A 14,354-nucleotide genomic window follows, 5' to 3' on the forward strand; every position below is an offset into this window, starting at 1 on the left:
TGATGCTCAGGGATGTTGGAATGAGAGGGAGTTGGATATGAGCAAGAACAGAAGCAGCCCAATCTCTGCCAGCAGGCTCCTAGAACCATCTCCTGGGTCTCCTGCCCCTTTCGTTCTGAGTAGGGACCAGGATCATGTTTTTAGTTGAGGTTGTTACTATTGTGATCAAATGTGTGACTGAAAGCAACCTTGGGGTGAGAAGGTTTGATTTCTTCTTTCAACTGCTTAGCACCACAGTGGTGGGAGTGTGGATGGGTGTGGGAGGTGGGGAGGGCTGGGTTTATGGGTCTTAATGGTCAGAGTCGGGTCTTGGGGGTGGTGTGGTGAGGGGAGAGACCTACCTAGAGGCAGGAAGTGATGCAGAGGACCTGCATGAGGGCCGCCTACCGGCTTGCTCAGCCTGCTCTCTTATCCCACACAGGACCATCTGCCCAGGGATTGGCACTGCCCACTCACCCACCTCCTCTCTTCACGTGCCCTCCCACATCCGTCGTGAATCAAACAATAACCTACAAACTGGGCTGAAGGCCCGGCTCAGGGAAGACTCTTCTCGATTCCCATTCGCTCTTCTCAGAGGAGTCCAGGTTGTTGTCAGGTTCACCAGAACCAACCAGCATCGTTGACTCTTTGTCAACATGGCACACAACCAGGTCCCTTATTGAGCCATAACCTTTCCTTTCTTGTTCATCCCTCAGAGCTCATTTTCATCTCCACACCACAATGTAAAACATCAAGAACTGTCGTGGTTTTTGGTTTTTGTTTGTTTGCTTGTTTGTTTGTTTTCATAATATTTTACTCTTGGGAGCCTGCAACCCAGCACTCAAATAAATACACAGAGACTTATTCTTACTTATAAATGCCTGGGCTTAACTTGGCTCTTTTCTTTCCATCTTTTCTTCACTTTAATTATCCCATTTAATTTTGTCCCCCTCTGAACTTTTACCTTTCTCTATCCTGTATGCTTTTCTTTGCTTTGATTGAGCGGCTGGCTGAATGGTTGTGTGGCTGGCCTCTGGCGTCCTCTTTCCCTCTCCTTTTCTCGATACTCTCCTGACTTCTGCTCCTATTTATTCCCCCTGCCTGGCAGCCCTGCTCAGCTCTCTCCATCCTAAATATTGGCCGCTCAGCCCTTTCTTAGACCAAGAAGGTGTTTGAGGCGGTCAAAATAACACAGCTTCACAGAGTTAGACAAATGCAACATCAAAGAGTGCCATCCTTCTTTGTATCATTAAGCAAACATTCCACATCATAATCGAATGGAACACATCTACAGCAAATATGCCACAACCAAGAACTTCATAGGTGCCACAGTCTTTTTCAAGTCAGAGATTCAACGTTCAGTGTTCTTAAAACACACAGAGTTTGGTTGTTGTTATTGCTTTGTTTTGATTTTTTTTCCTTGTTTTGTTTTGTTTGAAGTTAAAGGCACTTGTGCACGGAGAAGAAAGAATCCGGGCACGATCATTATCCTAGGAGAGCAAAACCGAAGTCCAACACTGTCACAAACCCAGCGTCTGGCCTCTCCTGTTCACTGGCTCTCTCTCTTGTGGGTCCCGAGGGGGAGGACAGTCACCCTCCCTCAGCTCTGCCATTCACAGCACCTGCAGCTGCTCTCCCAGGCCAAGATGGGCTCCACTCTGAGGCAGCTGCTCCCCTTTGGTAGTTGTCCGGGGTACCCGCCTCTCCAAGACCCCCGCCTTCGCCGGCGACCGCCTGCCTCTGCTGGGCTCTCTTCGGGGGCTCTCTGAGCATGCCATGTGGAAATGCCAGACCTCGGCTGGTCCCCACGTTCCACCCCTTCCGGTCGCAGTGGGGTTCACCAGAGGCTGCACCTTTGCTCATGTCCCCTCTCAGCCTCTCCCTGGGCACTCCAGAGCCACCGCCCACCCCCAGCCTCCGCTGCTCTCTGGGATCCATCCTTCCACACCTTCAATGCCATCAACACATAGGCGAGTCCTACACGTTTTCAAATTGGCTGGCTGGCATGGGGTTCAGCCTCTGCATGCTAATCTTCAGGAAGCCGCCCCCCCCCAGGGTAGGGGGGTGGGGAGGTTTCACCTCTGCGCGGGGACGCTGCTGTCTTCTTAATCACCGCTGGCTTCTCAGCTCCAGTGGAGCTGACATTCCCTTCCAAGCTGCCCTAGAGGAGCACAGCCAGCTTGGAGCAGTCAGCTGCTTTGCCCGCCTGCCCACAGTTCAAGGGCCTTTCCCAATCCTGGGGAAGGCCAGGTGATCCGGTCTGTCACAGCAAGACTCCACTCCAGGAACCAGGTTCCTCCGGAGTTAGGGTTTGTATTATTGTGATCAAACACCGTGACCCAAAGCCACTTGGGCGGAGAAGCGTTCGTTTCACCCTAAGGCTCCTAAGTCCCTCCCAGAGGGAAGCCAGGGTGGGATCCCGGAGGCAGGAACTGCTGTAGCAGGTGTCTGTGGGAGAGTGCTCCCCACCGGCTTGCTCAGCCAGCTGTCCTACACAGCTCAGGATTGCCTGCCCAGGGGTGGGAAGGCCCCTGGCCACAACTCGCCACTCCCTCATCCCTTGCCCGCTCCCTTCCCCGCACCCCAACACCATGCCTACTTACCTCCTCTGGGCTGTCCCACATCCATCAGTCATGGCAGGCACACGCTATAGAGACGTTTTCTCACGCTACAGTCCCTCTTCCCAGAGGTGTCACGTTGCCCAAAGCCAGCTAGCACAGAGCCAGACATCCCTGCATCCCTGCGGTTGGCATTCCACGGACAGGTAGCGAAGGATTGCCCGGTGCCTGCCCTCCCTCCCCCGCGCCGGTCCCCCCAGGCCTTCTCTGCGAGTCACACGGGTGGCCAGGGGGCGGCCAGACAGACCCTTCCCAGATGCCGCTTCACACTGGTGTCTCCAGGCGCCCGGGACTGGGAGGGCTTCTGGGACAGGGGAGGGCTGGAGTCCGGTGGGGAACAGGCTCTGTCTGGGCTCCCCCAGGATCTACTGGCGTCTCCCACTATGCCTGCCATCCGGGCGGAGCTCAATCCAGCCGTCAGCACTCAAGGATCTGACTCTGGGCCTCGGACTTGCTGGCACGGTCAGGACCGAGGGGACCCACCCGGCGCTGGACCCAACAGGTGGACCGACGTTCCGCTCCAATTTTCCGACTCACACCTGCGCCTGCACCTCTTCCCCAAACCCATGCGCCCCGGTCTCCAAGGAGCCGGAGAAACGGGGGCGTTGCAAACGCCAGACTTGGCCTCAGCTCTCCTTAGACGCTCAAGGGGCTTTCGAGGAAACCGGGGCTGGGGACACGCACTGCCCGCCCCGGCGGCGGCGGCGCTGAGTAAGGTGACCACACCCCCTCGATCTGGCCGTCTGCCCCGCAGTAACACCTCCCCAGGGCAACCCCATGACACACCGCAGGTCCCGTCCCTCCCCATCCCATCCAACACCACCCTGGAGTCTTTCAAGATATACATAAAAAAAATAACATACACACAACACACCAACATCTGCACACACACACACACACACACACACACACACACACACACATACACACACATACACACACACTCACTTACTCACTCACTGAAAAAAAAAATGGCTCCATTTCTTTGAAGCGGTCTTTGAGTTGTGAAGAGCAGGGTAAAGCTCACAGGGAGCCTGTGAGGAGGCAGGTGAGGCAGGCGGGGCAGCTGGGGCTTCTTCTGGAGCTCAGAGCAGGCGGGGGAGTGAGTTGGAGACTCTGTGGGGTCCATGAGCGGCTCGGAAGCGTGTGCTCCTGGGCTGCGTGGTGGCTGTGTGTGCCCGCATGGTGGTGGCGGTGTGTGCCCGCATGGTGGTGGCGGTGTGTAAGCTGGGCGGGACGGGAAGCAGCAAGGCTGAGCTGTCCAGGCGCAGAGTTGGCGTCTTGTGTGAGACACGGTGGGCGGCAGTGGGAAGCGAGGCAAAGGGTGAGCTGTGCAGACAGGGAGCGGGCTATGTTGTGCTGGGTGGGGACAGCAGGGGCGAGAGAGGGGCGATGCCCCTGAACAAAAGGGCGCGTGTGATTTTTGGCTCAAGGATCCCGCGTGAGGTGGCAAGAGGAGACAGAGGGCTTGGAGGAGGAGGCGAGGGTCCAGAGAGAAAGAAGAAAGGCTTCCCTGACCGGGAATCGAACCCGGGCCGCGGCGGTGAGAGCGCCGAATCCTAACCACTAGACCACCAGGGAGCGTCGCAGTCGCCCGACGGTCCCGACACTCGCTTCGCGCAGCCAGGCGGGCAGCCAGCCTCTAGGCCACAATGCCGGCCGCCCGCCCGGCGAGAGAACAGATGGCCCCGCATTTACCGGCCTCACCAGGATGCCGTTCGGGGCTCGCGGGCACCTGCGCCTACTCCTGCCCTGCCAGCTGCCCGCCCCCCGGCTGCCCTCTGGCGATTCGCCGCCAAGCCCGGCGCCTGCCCGCGGCTTAGACGCTTCTCCCTGGCGGTTCTCCTCCCGCTAGACACACCCTCAAAACGTCTCGGCCCCCACTTCCTCCTCCGTTCCTTCGCTCAGTCTAGCGATCGGTCGGTCGCGCGGTCACCGGACGACCCGAGAGGGGTGCCAGACAGGGCCAGCCTCGGCCCTGGCCCTTGGCAAAACACCGGCAGCTTGCGTTGGCCGGGAATCGAACCCGGGTCAACTGCTTGGAAGGCAGCTATGCTCACCACTATACCACCAACGCCGCACCGCCGGGATGGCACCCACACGACGCCGGGGACTGACACCGGACAGTGGACAGCGGCGACTGCGACGTGGCCTACCCCTCGGGCACCGCCCCGACGTCCAAGTCAACGCCCACGCCCGAGCCACCGCCAACCCGGGCTCCGCCGCTGCGCGCTGTTCCCCGCCGTCCCAGCCGCGCCTCCCGCACGCACACGCCGGGCCCTGGTGGACGCTCTCGCCACCACCTGACTGCAGCAGCAACCCGGCGCGCCGCCAGGGCCACGGGGAAGAGCGAGCGTCCGGGAGCGCTCGGGGCGGGTCCCCACCAAGACTCGCCTGGCGCAGCGTGGGCTCAGGGCACGAGAATCGCACCCGGGCGGCTCTGACACCCGTCGCCTGGTCGGGAGGGCGACCCGATCCCAGACGTCGGAGGGCTGGGCCAGGTGCCAGGTGCCAGGTGCCAGGTGCCAGGCGAGGGGCCCGGGGGTCCGCAGGCGGGTGCGCCGGCCGGGACATGGGCGGCCGATCCCGGCGCTTGGAAGGGGAACAAGGGCCAGCGCGGCCGTGGGCGACGGTCTGGCTAAAAAGATGGCACGTCTCCTCGTCGGGGAATCGAACCCCGGTCTCCCGCGTGACAGGCGGGGATACTCACCACTATACTAACGGGGAGGACCGCGACCACGTCGTCATCGCCACTCCCGGCACTCTCCGTCGCTCCAGACAGGCCCTGAGCTCTCCCTCCCACCACGGCCGACCTCTGCACCCAAACCCAAAGTCCCCGGGACGCCGCCACAACGGCCCTCGCACCAGGACCCGAACCCGCAACCCTGGACGATCGCCGCGTCGCCGCCCGGGCTGTTGAGCGGGGCTCTCCCAGGTGACAGCTTTCTGCCGCCCTCGCCCACGCCATCGGGAGAGGCTGCGCCGACACCTGCGCGGCCCCGCGGCGGCTGGGCTGCGGCCCCGGACGACCCCCACCGCACCCCCGGGACCTGCAGCGACTTTGGCGCCTAGGAGCGTCTCCACGTCCACGCGGTGGACCCCGGGCGAGGCCCGCAGCCCCAGCACCCGGACCGCAGACACGTGCCCGGGCGCCCCGTCGCTCCGGGTCCGCTCGGCGCGCGCGTGGGCGCCGGCTGCCAGCCCCGCGAGCGGTCTCGCCCACAGACCGGCCGTCAGGATGGCCGAGCGGTCTAAGGCGCTGCGTTCAGGTCGCAGTCTCCCCTGGAGGCGTGGGTTCGAATCCCACTCCTGACACGCTCATCTTTTGGCCACCCCATCCCGAGAGAGAGAGAGAGAGAGAGAGAGAGAGAGAGAGAGAGAGAGAGAGAGAGAGAGAGAGAGAGAGAGAGAGAGAGAGAGAGAGAGAGCGCAGCTCGCGCCTCCTTGCACAAGCCCTCCAGCGCCGCCGCTCCCCTCGCACCCGCAACCTTGGCGCCCACACCGGTGCCCTCCTCTCAGCTGCCACCAACTCCTGGAGGAGAGCGCATGGGGAGCGTGCAGGAGAAAGTGAGGCGGCCGCTCCTGAGCGCCCCGGCCGCCCAGCCAGCCAGCCAGCCAGCCAGGCTGCCCGGTGCCATTCTTTGGCCAACACAGGACTTGGTCCACCCCCACCCGACCCCCGGAACTCTTGGCCCAGCCCTCGCGCCCGCAAGCCCTTTCGGGCCCATTCCATTCCCTCCAACAGCCGCGGGAGACGCCCACCGCACCCATCTTGGTGGTCTGTGGTCGTCGGGGATTCTCGTGTGCGGAGGGGGCCTTTCCCTGCCAACGCCTGGCAGACGCTTGGTGCTCGCACAGCCACGCGCCCGCTCCGTCGGCCAGCAGGGGCAGGGGTGTCGTGGGGCCTAGGCGTCCGTCCGGGAGAGGCGCGCTTGAGCCCCAGAGCCTCAGTCGGGACCGGGAACTCTCGTGGCCGTGGCCGTGGCGCTCCCAGGGCCAGGGCCCAGGATCCAGCTGATGGAGGGACTGTCGGGGAGCAGAGGCTGTGGGAGCAGTCGGGGAATTTTGTTGGCCATGGCATGGGTGGTTCAGTGGTAGAATTCTCGCCTGCCACGCGGGAGGCCCGGGTTCGATTCCCGGCCCATGCAGAGTCCAGTCCCTTTTGGTCCTCAGCCACACGTCCAGTGTCCCGGCCGGCCGCCAGTCCTTCCTAGTCCCCAGTCGTGCGCGCGCACTCTGCACACCACACAAGGACTCTTCTTGGCCAGCGCCAGTGCCAACTGCGCTCCAGTGAGCCAGCGCCTACCCACTAACCTGGTCGCTTCTCCTCAACTCAGCCAGCCAGACCCAACTGCAAAGACACTGCATCCCTCACTCACCTCCTGGGCACTTCAAAGCACCTGACATACCTAGCACATCTCCTCTGCACACTGGCGCCAGCAGCCAGCGCCTCCGTGGTTCTTAGACCACGCCCCCGACATCACCCACACCCCACATCTCCAGCCTCCCACCCCACACTACCGGCCCCACACAGCCTGCCTCTCTCACGATGGAGACTTACCTGTGGGACCTCTCTTGATGGGGGTCCGAATCGCGTCCCTGATTCTGGACCTCCTTGTGCCTCCTTTGCTGAGGAGGGACAACTCCGGTAGGGACCAGGATGCCTTATTTCCCCTAGCGCATTGCCCACAGCAACTCTTCCAGACCCCCGAGTGCATCCCAGCTCCCGTGACTGGGCAGGAGGTGTTTCCTCGCGTCTGCTTCCACCATGTGGAGGTGGAGAACCCCACCGCTCCCGCGTCTCACTCGGCCCAGAGCCCACCCACACCCTTGGTCAACCACAGGCTCTTTGGCCCTACAGGACACTACTCCCTCCCTGCTAAAAATCTCTCTGTCTGTCTGTCTGTCTGTCTGTCTGTCTGTCTGTCTGTTACATGCACACACAAACACACAGAGGGAGAGAGTGAGATGGGGGAGGGGGGAGACGGAGAGGGAGTGTAGAGAGTCAGAGACAGAGACAGAGACAGATAGAGGTCTAGGCACAGGCCAGAGAGGCACAAACCCAGATGACTCAATCTTAGTTCCTTCTGTGCCATCGTAAAGCCCTTGCTTGCAGGTCACGGCAATGCTCCCTGGTTTTCTGAGACCTGGGCTAGTCCAGGTGACCTATTGGCCAGCGTGTGTGCCCTGCATCCTCACCACCCCGCCCTCCCGATTGACTGGCCAGGCTGACAGTCCGTCCTCTCCAGTGAGCTCAGTGTGTCCAGAGCCTCTGCGCTTCACACCTTCTCCAGCCTCCCATCCGCTGGACCATGTGTCCCTTCCTGCGTTCCGACTCTCCTCTCTGCTCCGGAAGGCGGTGGCTTCCACCAAGGAAAGCCTTCACCCATCTGGCACCGGACCCATCCACAGCACACTGGCCAGGGAAAGGTCCTGTCTAACCACAGGCAACTGGCTGGCCTCTGCTGCCTGTTAAGTCCCTGACCTGCCTGCTCTCTGTCTTCAACAGAGGCCAGTGGGAGTGGTCGGGACTCCCCCAGCTTTTTAGTAAAGAGAGTGCAGAAACAGAACCAAGTGGGGCTCCTCACTGGACATTGGTCTGCAATCAGAGCTGAAACTAGGTCGCATATCAAGAGCAGGAGAGACCGGATGTTGGAACTAGGACATGCAGTTGTTACCCTGGCAATGATGACGGCCACTCTTCTTCTTCTTCTTCTTCTTCTTCTTCTTCTTCTTCTTCTTCTTCTTCTTCTTCTTCTTCTTCTTCTCCTTCTTCTCCTTCTTCTTCCTCTTATTATTCTCCTTCCTCTTCCTCTTCTTCTTCCTCTTCTACTAATTCTCCTTCTTTCTCTTCTACTGCTACCACAAATACTACGATTATGTTTCTCATTTTACTTCTCCCTTTCCAATCCCTCCTCTCCCTTCTCCTCCTACTACCTCTTCTAATCCTTCTTCTTCTACTTCCTCTTCTTCTTCTTCTTCTTCTTCTTCTTCTTCTTCTTCTTCTTCTTCTTCTTCTTCTTCTTCTGCTGCTGCTGGTGATGCTCAGGGATGTTGGAATGAGAGGGAGTTGGATATGAGCAGGAACAGAAGCAGCCCAATCTCTGCCAGCAGGCTCCTAGAACCCTCTCCTGGGGCTCCTGCCCCTTTCCTTCTGAGTAGGGACCAGGATCATGTTTTTAGTTGAGGTTGTTACTGTTGTGATCAAATGTGTGACTGAAAGCAACCTTGGGGTGAGAAGGTTTGATTTCTTCTTTCAACTGCTTAGCACCACAGTGGTGAAAGGGTGGATGGGTGTGGGAGGTGGGGAGGGCTGGGTTTATGGGGCTTAATGGTCAGAGGGTCTTGGGGGTGGTGTGGTGAGGGGAGAGACCTACCTAGAGGCAGGAATTGATGCAGAGGACCTCCATGAGGGCTGCCTACCGGCTTGCTCAGCCTGCTCTCTTATCCCACACAGGGTCATCTGCCCAGGGATTGGCACTGACCACTCACCCACCTCCTCTCTTCACGTGCCCTCCCACATCCGTCGTGAATCAAACAATAACCTACAAACTGGGCTGAAGCCCCGGCTCAGGGAAGACTCTTCTCGATTCCCATTCGCTTTTCTCAGAGGAGTCCAGGTTATTGTCAAGTTCACCAGAACCAACCAGCATCGTTGACCCTTGGTCAACCTGGCACACAACCAGGTCCCTTATTGAGCCATAACCTTTCCTTTCTTGTTCATCCCTCAGAGCTCATTTTCATCTCCACACCACAATGTAAAACATCAAGAACTGTCGTGGTTTTTGTTTTTGTTTGTTTGTTTGTTTGTTTGTTTGTTTGTTTTCATAATATTTTACTCTTGGGAGCCTGCAACCCAGCACTCAAATAAATACACAGAGACTTATTCTTACTTATAAATGCCTGGGCTTAACTTGGCTCTTTTCTTTCCATCTTTTCTTCACTTTAATTATCCCATTTAATTTTGTCCCCCTCTGAACTTTTACCTTTCTCTATCCTGTATGCTTTGCTTTGCTTTGATTGAGCGGCTGGCTGAATGGTTGTGTGGCTGGCCTCTGGCGTCCTCTTTCCCTCTCCTTTTCGCGATACTCTCCTGACTTCTGCTCCTATTTATTCCCCCTGCCTGGCAGCCCTGCTCAGCTCTCTCCATCCTAACTATTGGCCGCTCAGCCCTTTCTTAGACCAAGAAGGTGTTTGAGGCGGTCAAAATAACACAGCTTCACAGAGTTAGACAAATGCAACATCAAAGAGTGCCATCCTTCTTTGTATCATTAAGCAAATATTCCACAACATAATCGAATGGAACACATCTACAGCAAATATGCCACAACCAAGAACTTCATAGGTGCCACAGTCTTTTTCAAGTCAGAGATTCAACATTCAGTGTTCTTAAAACACACAGAGTTTGTTTGTTGTTATTGCTTTGTTTTGATTTCTTTTCCCCTTGTTTTGTTTTGTTTGAAGTTAAAGGCAGTTGTACACGGAGAAGAAAGAATCCGGGCACGATCATTATCCTAGGAAAGCAAAACCGAAGTCCAACACTCTCACAAGCCTAGCCTCTGGCCTCTCCTGTTCACTGGCTCTCTTGTGGGTCCAGAGGGGGAGGACAGTCACCCTCCGTCAGCTCTGCCATTCACAGCACCTGCAGCTGCTCTCCCAGGCCAAGATGGGCTCCACTCTGAGGCCGCTGCTCGCCTTTGGTAGTTCTCCGGGGTACCCGCCTCTCCAAGACCCCCGCCTTCGCCGGCGACCGCCTGCCTCTGCAGGGCTCTCTTCAGGGGCTCTCTGAGCATACCATGTGGAAATGCCAGGCCTCGGCTGTTCCCCACGACAGACCCCTTCCGGTCGCGATGGGGTTCACCCGAGGCTGCACCTTTGCTCATGTCCCCTCTCAGCCTCTCCCTGGGCACTCCAGAGCCACCGCCCACTCCAAGCCTCAGCTGCTCTCTGGGATCCATCCTTCCACACCTTCAATGCCATCACCACATAAGCGAGTCCTACTCGTTTTCAATTTGGCTGGCTGGCATGGGGTTCAGCCTCTGCATGCTGACCTTCAGGAACTCCCCGCTCCCCAGGGGAGGGTAAGGGGGATGGGGAAGTTTCACCTCCGCGGGGACGCTGCTGTCTTCTTAATCACCGCTGGCTTCTCAGCTCCAGTGGAGCTGACATTCCCTTCCAAGCTGCCCTAGAGGAGCACAGCCAGCTTGGAGCAGTCAGCTGCTTTGCCCGCCTGCCCACAGTTCAAGGGCCTTTCCCAATCCTGGGGAAGGCCAGGTGATCCGGTCTGTCACAGCAAGACTCCACTCCAGGAACCAGGTTCCTCCGGAGTTAGGGTTTGTATTATTGTGATCAAACACCGTGACCCAAAGCCACTTGGGCGGAGAAGCGTTCGTTTCACCCTAAGGCTCCTAAGTCCCTCCCAGAGGGAAGCCAGGGTGGGATCCCGGAGGCAGGAACTGCTGTAGCAGGTGTCTGTGGGAGAGTGCTCCCCACCGGCTTGCTCAGCCAGCTGTCCTACACAGCTCAGGATTGCCTGCCCAGGGGTGGGAAGGCCCCTGGCCACAACTCGCCACTCCCTCATCCCTTGCCCGCTCCCTTCCCCGCACCCCAACACCATGCCTACTTACCTCCTCTGGGCTGTCCCACATCCATCAGTCATGGCAGGCACACGCTATAGAGACGTTTTCTCACGCTACAGTCCCTCTTCCCAGAGGTGTCACGTTGCCCAAAGCCAGCTAGCACAGAGCCAGACATCCCTGCATCCCTGCGGTTGGCATTCCACGGACAGGTAGCGAAGGATTGCCCGGTGCCTGCCCTCCCTCCCCCGCGCCGGTCCCCCCAGGCCTTCTCTGCGAGTCACACGGGTGGCCAGGGGGCGGCCAGACAGACCCTTCCCAGATGCCGCTTCACACTGGTGTCTCCAGGCGCCCGGGACTGGGAGGGCTTCTGGGACAGGGGAGGGCTGGAGTCCGGTGGGGAACAGGCTCTGTCTGGGCTCCCCCAGGATCTACTGGCGTCTCCCACTATGCCTGCCATCCGGGCGGAGCTCAATCCAGCCGTCAGCACTCAAGGATCTGACTCTGGGCCTCGGACTTGCTGGCACGGTCAGGACCGAGGGGACCCACCCGGCGCTGGACCCAACAGGTGGACCGACGTTCCGCTCCAATTTTCCGACTCACACCTGCGCCTGCACCTCTTCCCCAAACCCATGCGCCCCGGTCTCCAAGGAGCCGGAGAAACGGGGGCGTTGCAAACGCCAGACTTGGCCTCAGCTCTCCTTAGACGCTCAAGGGGCTTTCGAGGAAACCGGGGCTGGGGACACGCACTGCCCGCCCCGGCGGCGGCGGCGCTGAGTAAGGTAACCACAACGGATGCTTTTCGCCTTGATCCGGCCGTCTGCCCCGCAGTAACACTTCCCCAGGGCAACCCCACGACACACCGCAGGTCCCGTCCCTCCCCATCCAATCCAACACCACCCTGGAGTCTTTCAAGATATACATAAAAAAAAATAACATACACACAACACACCGACACCTAAACACACACACACACACACACACACACACACACACACACACTTACTCACTCACTGAAAAAAAAAATGGCTCCATTTGTTTGAAGCGGACTTTGAGTTGTGAAGAGCAGGGTAAAGCTCCACAGGGAGCCTGTGAGGAGGCAGGTGAGGCAGGTGGGGCAGCTGGGGCTTCTTCTGGAGCTCAGAGCAGGCCGGGGAGTGAGGTGGAGACTCTGTGGGGTCCATGAGCGGCTCGGATGCGTGTGCTCCAGGGCTGCGTGGTGGCTGTGTGTGCCCGCATGGTGGTGGCGAAGTGTAAGCTGGGCGGGACGGGAAGCAGCCAGGCTGAGCTGTCCAGGCGCAGAGTTGGCGTCTTGTGTGAGACAAGGCGGGCGGCAGTGGGAAGCGAGGCAAAGGGTGGGCTGTGCAGACAGGGAGCGGGCTATGTTGTGCTGGGTGGGGGCAGCAGGGGCGAGAGAGGCGCGATGCCCCTGAACAAAAAAAGGGAGGCGTGTGATTTGTTGGCGCCAAGGATCCCGCGTGAGGGGGCAAGAGGAGACAGAGGGCTTGGAGGAGGAGGCGAGGGTCCCGAGAGAAAGAAGAAAGGCTTCCCTGACCGGGAATCGAACCCGGGCCGCGGCGGTGAGAGCGCCGAATCCTAACCACTAGACCACCAGGGAGCGTCGCAGTTGCCCGACGGTCCCGACACTCGCTTCGCGCAGCCAGGCGGGCAGCCAGCCTCTTGGCCACAATGCCGGCCCGCCCGGCGAGAGAACAGATGGCCCCGCATTTACCGGCCTCACCAGGATGCCGTTCGGGGCTCGCGGGCACCTGCGCCTACTCCTGCCCTGCCAGCTGCCCGCCCCCGGCTGCCCTCTGGCGATTCTCCGCCAAGCTCGGCGCCTGCCCGCGGATTAAACGCTTGGCCCTGGCGGTTCTCCTCCCGCTAGACACACCCTCAAAACGTCTCGGCCCCCCCTTCCTCCTCCCTTCCTTCGCTCAGTCCAGTGATCGGTCGGTCGCGCGGTCACCGGACGACCCGAGAGGGTTGCCAGACAGGGCCAGCCTCGGCCCTGGCCCTTGGCAAAACACCGGCAGCTTGCGTTGGCCGGGAATCGAACCCGGGTCAACTGCTTGGAAGGCAGCTATGCTCACCACTATACCACCAACGCCGCACCGCCGGGACGGCACCCACACGACGCCGGGGACTGACACCGGACAGTGGACAGCGGCGACGGCGACGGCGCCTACCGGCTACCACGCTGAGTCCTCCCCTCGGGCACCGCCCCGACGTCAAAGTCAACGCCCACGCCCGAGCCACCGCCAACCGGGGCTCCGCCGCTGCGCGCTGTTCCCCGCCATCCCAGCCGCGCCTCCCGCACGCACACGCAGGGCCCTGGTGGGCGCTCTCGCCACCACCTGACTGCAGCAGCAACCCGGCGCGCCGCCAGGGCCTCGGGGAAGAGCGAGCGTCCGGAAGCGCTCGGGGCGGGTCACCACCAAGACTCGCCTGGCCTAGCGTGGGCTCAGGGCACGAGAGTCGCACCCAGGCGGCTCTGACACCCGTCGCCTGGTCGGGAGGGCGACCCGATCCCAGACGTCGGAGGGCTGGGCCAGGTGCCAGGTGCCAGGTGCCAGGCGAGGGGCCCGGGGGTCCGCAGGCGGGTGCGCCGGCCGGGACATGGGAGGCCGATCCCGGCGCTTGGAAAGGGAACAAGGGCCAGCGCGGCCGTGGGCGAAGGTCTGGCTAAAAAGATGGCACGTCTCCTCGTCGGGGAATCGAACCCCGGTCTCCCGCGTGACAGGCGGGGATACTCACTACTATACTAACGGGGAAGACCGCGACTACGTCCCCATCGCCACTCCGGGCCCTCTCCGTCGCTCCAGACGGGCCCTGAGCTCTCCCTCCCACCACGGGCGACCTCTGCACCCAAACCCAAAGTCCCCGGGACGCCGCCACAACGGCCCTCGCACCGGGACCCGAACCCGCAACCCTGGGCGTTCGCCGCGTCGCCGCCCCGGGAACCCGCCCGGGCTGTTGAGCCGGGCTCTCCCAGGTGACAGCTTTCTGCCGCCCTCGCCCACGCCATCGGGAGAGGCTGCGCCGACACCTGCGCGGCCCCGCGGCGGCTGGGCTGCGGCCCCGGACGCACCCCCACCGCACCCCCGGGACCTGCAGCGACTTTGGCGCCTAGGAGCGTCTCCACGTCCACGCGGTGGACCCCGGGCGAGGCCCGCAGCCC

The 14,354-nt window shown here is 60.4% G+C and overlaps 8 non-coding genes across 8 annotated transcripts; 2 read left to right on the forward strand and 6 right to left on the reverse strand.

The window, feature by feature from the left end:
- Nucleotides 1–4,106: 4,106 nt before the first annotated feature.
- Trnae-cuc (transfer RNA glutamic acid (anticodon CUC)) lies at nt 4,107–4,178 on the reverse strand. Its single transcript has one exon. It is a non-coding gene; the product is annotated as a tRNA-Glu (tRNA).
- Nucleotides 4,179–4,602: 424 nt separating this feature from the next.
- Nucleotides 4,603–4,674, reverse strand: Trnag-ucc (transfer RNA glycine (anticodon UCC)). The gene has a single exon. It is a non-coding gene; the product is annotated as a tRNA-Gly (tRNA).
- Nucleotides 4,675–5,252: 578 nt separating this feature from the next.
- Trnad-guc (transfer RNA aspartic acid (anticodon GUC)) lies at nt 5,253–5,324 on the reverse strand. The gene has a single exon. It is a non-coding gene; the product is annotated as a tRNA-Asp (tRNA).
- A 505-nt stretch (nt 5,325–5,829) lies between these two features.
- Trnal-cag (transfer RNA leucine (anticodon CAG)) lies at nt 5,830–5,912 on the forward strand. The gene has a single exon. It is a non-coding gene; the product is annotated as a tRNA-Leu (tRNA).
- A 762-nt stretch (nt 5,913–6,674) lies between these two features.
- Trnag-gcc (transfer RNA glycine (anticodon GCC)) lies at nt 6,675–6,745 on the forward strand. The gene has a single exon. It is a non-coding gene; the product is annotated as a tRNA-Gly (tRNA).
- Nucleotides 6,746–12,719: 5,974 nt separating this feature from the next.
- On the reverse strand, nt 12,720–12,791 carry Trnae-cuc (transfer RNA glutamic acid (anticodon CUC)). Its single transcript has one exon. It is a non-coding gene; the product is annotated as a tRNA-Glu (tRNA).
- Nucleotides 12,792–13,211: 420 nt separating this feature from the next.
- Nucleotides 13,212–13,283, reverse strand: Trnag-ucc (transfer RNA glycine (anticodon UCC)). Its single transcript has one exon. It is a non-coding gene; the product is annotated as a tRNA-Gly (tRNA).
- A 592-nt stretch (nt 13,284–13,875) lies between these two features.
- On the reverse strand, nt 13,876–13,947 carry Trnad-guc (transfer RNA aspartic acid (anticodon GUC)). Its single transcript has one exon. It is a non-coding gene; the product is annotated as a tRNA-Asp (tRNA).
- Between the last annotated feature and the right edge of the window lie 407 nt (nt 13,948–14,354).

The sequence above is a fragment of the Peromyscus maniculatus genome, chromosome 11 (genome assembly GCF_049852395.1).
Source record: "Peromyscus maniculatus bairdii isolate BWxNUB_F1_BW_parent chromosome 11, HU_Pman_BW_mat_3.1, whole genome shotgun sequence".
Taxonomy (NCBI): Eukaryota; Metazoa; Chordata; class Mammalia; order Rodentia; family Cricetidae; genus Peromyscus; species Peromyscus maniculatus.